The sequence below is a fragment of the Melanotaenia boesemani genome, unplaced genomic scaffold (assembly GCF_017639745.1).
Source record: "Melanotaenia boesemani isolate fMelBoe1 unplaced genomic scaffold, fMelBoe1.pri scaffold_156_ctg1, whole genome shotgun sequence".
NCBI lineage: Eukaryota > Metazoa > Chordata > Actinopteri > Atheriniformes > Melanotaeniidae > Melanotaenia > Melanotaenia boesemani.
In genome coordinates, this window is record NW_024580606.1 from 28,335 (window position 1) to 34,694 (window position 6,360).

At 37.6% G+C, this 6,360-nt stretch overlaps 1 long non-coding RNA gene across 1 annotated transcript; it reads left to right on the top strand.

The window, feature by feature from the left end:
- LOC121636156 lies at nucleotides 1-6,111 on the top strand. Its single transcript, XR_006009656.1, has 5 exons — nucleotides 1-60; nucleotides 2,034-2,082; nucleotides 4,240-4,265; nucleotides 5,266-5,316; nucleotides 6,038-6,111. It is a non-coding gene; the product is annotated as an uncharacterized LOC121636156 (long non-coding RNA).
- Nucleotides 6,112-6,360: the final 249 nt, after the last annotated feature.

A 6,360-nucleotide genomic window follows, 5' to 3' on the forward strand; every position in this document is an offset into this window, starting at 1 on the left:
AGAGTTGTGCTCGTGCTGGATTAACTTCGACTGAAACGCAGGAAAACGTTGGAGAAAATGGTAAGTTTTACTTTTCCCTTCAGCGTACTGCACGACTGACATTATTCAGATACATTTTTCAACGAAGTTATATTAAGACTACTGTTTTTTTTGTGTGTGTGTTTGAACTTGCCACTATAGTTAGCAAAGTTAGCATCAAAGCTAAGCTTGAAGCAGCGCACGTGGCGACGTGAACGTGTTCATTGCCAGGTTAAACTACTCTGAAGTCATGCTACATTAATGAGGGGCTAAATTAAATATCCACATAGTGTTATTAAACTATATGGTTGTATATGGGATTATTTTTTTTATTTTTATTTTTTTTTTCGTTCAGCAGTTACAGTGGTCATTTACACAGCGGTTATTTTATACCGCAGGTGTTTATGAAGATTTTGTACAGACAGACACCCACCCCCGAGAGTCTCTGCTCTATACGAACGAGTCCAGACTGTCTGGACATGTCTCGGCGCATTCCGGACAGTCTCGACCTGTCACCGCTGTGGTGCTGCTGTACCCATTTTAACTTTCATCCCAGGGTATATGTGAGGGAAAATGCCCGGCGATGGACTTTGCGGGAGCAGCCGTCCTCCACGAAAGGCATTATCCCGCATATACCACGGTCACTTACGAAAGAAATAAATATTAAATCAATTATTAATATGTTTTTTTTTTTTACAGTTAAAATCGTAAGGTTTTTACAAGAAGCGGCTGAGTGGTAGCCGGTAACAGGTGTCGTGCCGAAAAAAAAGCACCCCTGCCGTGAAAAGCACCCCACCCTCTTGTAGCGCAGTAACAGCATCTCTCCTTACCAAAACCCCAAACTAACCTGCTGCTAAAAAGAAAAAAAATATATTTTATCTAGTACCCAGAGAAATAAAACGTCAAACACTGATGCTTAAGTGGTCTGTATATGGTCACACAGAATACTCGGAGCCCCCCCCCCCCCCCCCCCCCCCTCCGAGTAAATCTGTCCTCGTTTGTCTCAGCACTTTGATCTTTTCAGAGTATGCTCATACCATGATCAGCAATAACTGTTGTGAATTTGGGGGCTGCAAGTGATTTGGAGTCAGATATAAAAGGGGTGCATAGCCTGGCAGACCTGGCTGCCAAAATATGCACCCCCTCAGTAAATCTGTTCCTGTTGGTCTTTTTTTTTTCTGTTATGTATGTATGTGTGTATATGTATGTATGTATGTATGTATGTATGTATGTATGTATATATATATATATATATATATATATATATATATATATATATATATATATATATATATATATATATATATATGTGTGTGTGTGTGTATATTTTATTTAATTTAATTTTTTTTTTATCAGCAGGTTAGTTCATGCTTTTGGTAAGGCTCATTGAGAGGGGGTGCTTTTCATGGCAGGGGTGCTTTTTTCGGCACAACGCCGGCTCAGACACAGAACCTGCAGCTCGGTAGGTCAGCTGTTGTATTAGACCTGATCAGTAGAGGGAAGGGAGATGATTGATTAATGTTATGTGGCACAAAGAATCATTTCAGAGGGTGGGTGCAGCTCTTAAAGCTTGTGTGTGTCAAGAGGATGATGCCACATTTGGTTTCAGTCCAAGTCCACAGATAGTTTTCTAAATCTTTGTCATTGCAAGAAAATTATCCACCATTCACACTGATCATTAAATGTGTGGCAAGCAAATTACTCTATCCTAAATCGTTTTTAGTATATTGTCTGCCATTCACTCTGTATGTTCTGAGTTTCTGTTGCCACGGTTACCAACTAATGTTTGGCAAGCACATTAATTTACAACAATAAGAATATTTGACTGGAACTTTTTTTAATAAGTGACCTATAACACTTTTAACAGACACCCTAGAGCCAATCAGAAATGAGTATTCACCCAGATCGTGGTATAACTACATGTCACAGTGTGAATTACACCTGAATGTTTATGAAGTTTAGCGAGAAAATTAAGTGGCTCTTGAAGTTTTACTAACAGAGCATCTTGTTTACAGGAGGCTGACCAGACTGTTGCATCCCCTGGTGAGGACTCTGACTGCTTAGGTGGGGAAAATGAACACATCACAATTAGTTAAATTTAGATTAGCAGTGCTGGACATAAATGTAGCAGGGGTAAACTATTGAATTTTTATTTGAGAGTTTTAGGATTTCATAAGAGTATAAGAGATCTACTTGCATCTTATGTAGTTTGGTCACAAACAGCAGAGTGGTGGTCTTCAGTTATTTAAACGCTATGTTGTGTCCGAATAGTCAGGATCAGCACATAGATGTTATTACTGCACTATCTTTCAACCATCGGGTGGGCCGTAAGTTTTCATACATTGGAAAAATAAACATTTTTCTGTTGAACAACAGTTTTTATTTATGAAATGTGTGCTATATGATTACCATTGTTTCAAAAACACTTATTAAATTGCTCTAAAAAATACATTATACATTTTAATTTTTATGTAAGTTTATGGCCCACCCTGTAGTTAGTTTTGTCACAGTTTTGTTTGGATTGCTAACTTGATTTGCAATGTGATTGAACAGCACATATACCGTAAGTCTAACCACATAATCAGACTTTGTAACCTCCTAAGTCTTTGCTTTTCTTATATTGGGCTGAAAATTCCTCTACAGCACCTAATGTGTTACTTTCCTCAGCTCTTAGATTTAATGTTTTGGTGCTTAACATGACCAAGTATTTTTTCAAACTCTCTTCACAATCTTTCTGCACACCAGCTATCAATCCAAATGACTTTGTATCCTCATCTTTCACAGATGAAGATGTAAACAGAAGTTATATAAAAAAAATAATCTGTGATGTGGTCTATATAAAGCAAACAAAAGAAACTGTCATCTAGTCTTTGTTTTATAAAATTCTAAAGCAGATTTCACAATAATTTGTTAAGTGGGCTGATGTAGGAGACGAAATGTGTTGAGGGAGAGGCTTCTTCAAGTCTGCTGCAAGACAGTTCTAGGAGGTTATTCCTTCAAAAAGCCATCACCTTGGACTTAATTTAATCATTTAAGTTAATTAAAATCAATAGGGATGCTCCGATCAGGTTTTTTGTTGCCGATTCCGATACCGATCACCCATGAGTGCCGATCACTGCCGATCACCGATAATCACATGGATTGGCTGTAATTTTCTTATAAGCACTGCCGACTATTTGATGTGGAAAAGGAACCATAAAATCCCCCTAATTTAGACAATAACATGTACATAGTACAATGCGCTATCTTTCAGTAATCAGTAGTACTATATTTTAACAGACTGAAAACACATTAAGGCTCTCATCAGGCTAAATAAGAAAGTAAAACAAAATCTTAATATTGCTAAAAAAAAAAAAGCCAAGTAAAAGAGGCGTCCTCCACCACTGAGAACGGTTGGTCGTCAAGGCCGATTAACTGAATTATTTTTGTGGTTATTTGCTTGACTGTCACGCTCATACGGACGAGTGTTGGTAACTGTTGGCTGCGTTAGCTGCGCTCTGGCTGCACCAGCGTCTTCCTTTCATTCTGTGCAGTGAGCCTCGAAAATTCAGCGTACTCCGTCAAGTGTTTGTTCTTTAAATGCCGTATTAGATTCGTTTTATTGAAGGATTTTGACGTACTTCCCCCGCGAGGTACTTTTGCGTTGCACGTGTTGCAGGATGCAAACTTTACATCACTCTCACACACAGTGTAAAACTTCCACACGGCAGACATGTTTGCTTTGGATTTGCAACCGTGCGCATGCAAATTGTGGAGGAAAGCGGGAGCTATGACACTGCCCGCAGCGCTTCTGCAGGTTGCAGAGTATGAAATATAGGTGGTCAGATTTTGTGATCGGCAACAAAAGGCATTGATCGGCGAACACCGATCACATACTTTTTTACGGATATCGGCCGATAATGATCGGTGTCCGATCGATCGGAACACCACTAAAAATCAATGAATTAAAAAAAAAAAAAAACACACATTTAAAGTATTTTTTTTTTCTTCATGTAGTAAAATTGAGGGAAAACTGAACACACCCACAGAAACTTCCAAATCATGCCACATTGCTTCTCCATATTTTTTTTTATTTTTTATTTTCAATCTTAAACTGAGTAATTTTTTAAGTTTAGACCTAGACCTATTTAAAAAGAAGTAAAGGGAATGTGAAACATATTTTTAAAAGATTTAGCACATGTTTTTTAATCTTTAACTATATACCTGTAATTTTTTTTACAGTTGACGTTGGGAAAAAGGAGGAAAAGGTAAGAGATGTTGTCTTAATTAGATTATTAAACCATTCAAACTAGGGTGTGGTGGTTAGCACCGCAGCCTCACAGCAAGAAGGTGAGTGGTTCGAGCCTCAGCTGGGGGGTGGTGTGGAGTTTGCATGTTCTCCCCGTGTATGCGTGGGTTCTCTCCAGGTTCTCCGGCTTCCTCCCACCTTCCAAAGACATGATATTAGGTTAATTGGTCACTCTAAATTCTCTCTAGGAGTGAGTGTTTGTGAGAATGGTTTTCTCTGTATGTGTTGGCCCTGCAATAGACTGGTGACCTGTCCAGGGTGTACCTGCCTCTCACCTGCTGCTGCTGGGATAGGCTCCAGCTTACCCGTGACCCGTAATGGACTAAGCGCTACCGTGAATGAATGAATAACTTTAAAACTGTTTTGACAAGGGGATGGACTAAAAAGAATTCACCATGACAATTTATTTTGGATGGACAGTTTACTCTTATTTCTAGTTCAGATTTCAGATTCCTCTATCTATTTGTACTTATTAACTGAAATATCTTTGCTAAACAAGCTTGTCAGTTTTTAAATTATTTATGTTTTAAAGGTTCAGAGCCGTCATTTTCAACGCCTCCTCAAACTCAAAGCTCATCATAATGTGTGTGAAGACCGATTTGAGAAGGCCAACATTATGCTGTTAAACAAAGAGAAAGAGAGGACCATATCTTTACAACGGTGTCTGAAAACAACGGTTAGGAGTTATTTTTAATATATAAATATGCTGTGTGGTCTCATCCCATTCTCTTGGTTGATCATGATTAGTTACAGACCACCAACTGAGCTGAACTGCAAGATGTTAATTTTGGCAGCAGTTTTTATAATTTATTTTTTTATTTCAGTGTCAGAGGAAGAATGCTCTTTATTGTTTCATCTGTTTTTAGCTGTTTAAGCTGTAGTTTATGTGTGTGTGTGTTTTAAAAGTATTATTACTGTAAATACATATACATATACATTTTTCTTTATTTTTTTTGCAGGTTGAAGATGAAAGAAAGATTCCACCCTTAAGAAGAACAAAGAGTGTCCTTGTAAGTAACTCTGGAAGTATATATTGGACATTGTTGTACACAGTTACTGCAAAGTTTGGGAGGCTGACAAGTTAATAGTTATTTGAAAAGTTTCAGTTTGACATTTTGACAACTGTTTCAATTGTGGAGCAGGGCCGCATGATATCAGGAAAACGTGATATGTGTTAACACTGTTGAAAGTTGTGATGATATATGCAGAGCTCCACTTGGAAATCTTTCATGGACAGACATCTACTGAACTTAATAGCTTGTGCTAAAATATTGTCAGTAGCATTGTTTTAGCCAATGCGAAATTTAAGTCTTAATAAAAAATAATTTGGTCAGCAACACAAACGGATCACAAGGAGTGGTGTCCCTCAGTAAAAAGACTAGAGATGAAATTGATAATTAACAGTCTTTGCAAAAGTTTGATGATGTTTCTTTATTAACTTTTGATAAATTAAAAAGATTCGTTTTATATTCCAGTGTGGAATATTAGTTATTGAAATCAGTTTGTCAGAAGAATTATAGTTTACATTGATGCACTGAAGTCCAACGTCATTAGTCCAGATGTCCATGCCACTGTCCAAAAGCTGATTAACACTTTAAAAATCATGAACATTTGTAGAATATAATTAGATGGAACCATTTATAGTATCCCATTATCTTTTAAACTGAGTATTTTTCAAGAAAATCATTGTGTCATGAGGCAACCATTTTAAGTTCTGTTTTTTTCTTAAAGCTGACCAAAGAGATGCTCCAGATGGATTCAGAGGACTTCCAATCCTGCATGTACAACAGTGACAACAGTGAGGATGAGTACATCCCAGGATCATCAACAGAGGAAAGTTCAGACCAGTTGTCTGAAGATACTTGCCGTCCCCCGAAGGCCAAGAAAAGACGTTTAGGAGAAGATTCCAGGCTACAAAAAATGAAAGCCGGTTCTGTCCTTGAATCAGGAAACACAGGATTATGTGAAGCCAAGAAAAATATTCAAAACAGGGAAGAGAACCTACATTTAAAGGACATTTCTACAGATAGACAAAAACCAAAGAGGAGTGACAA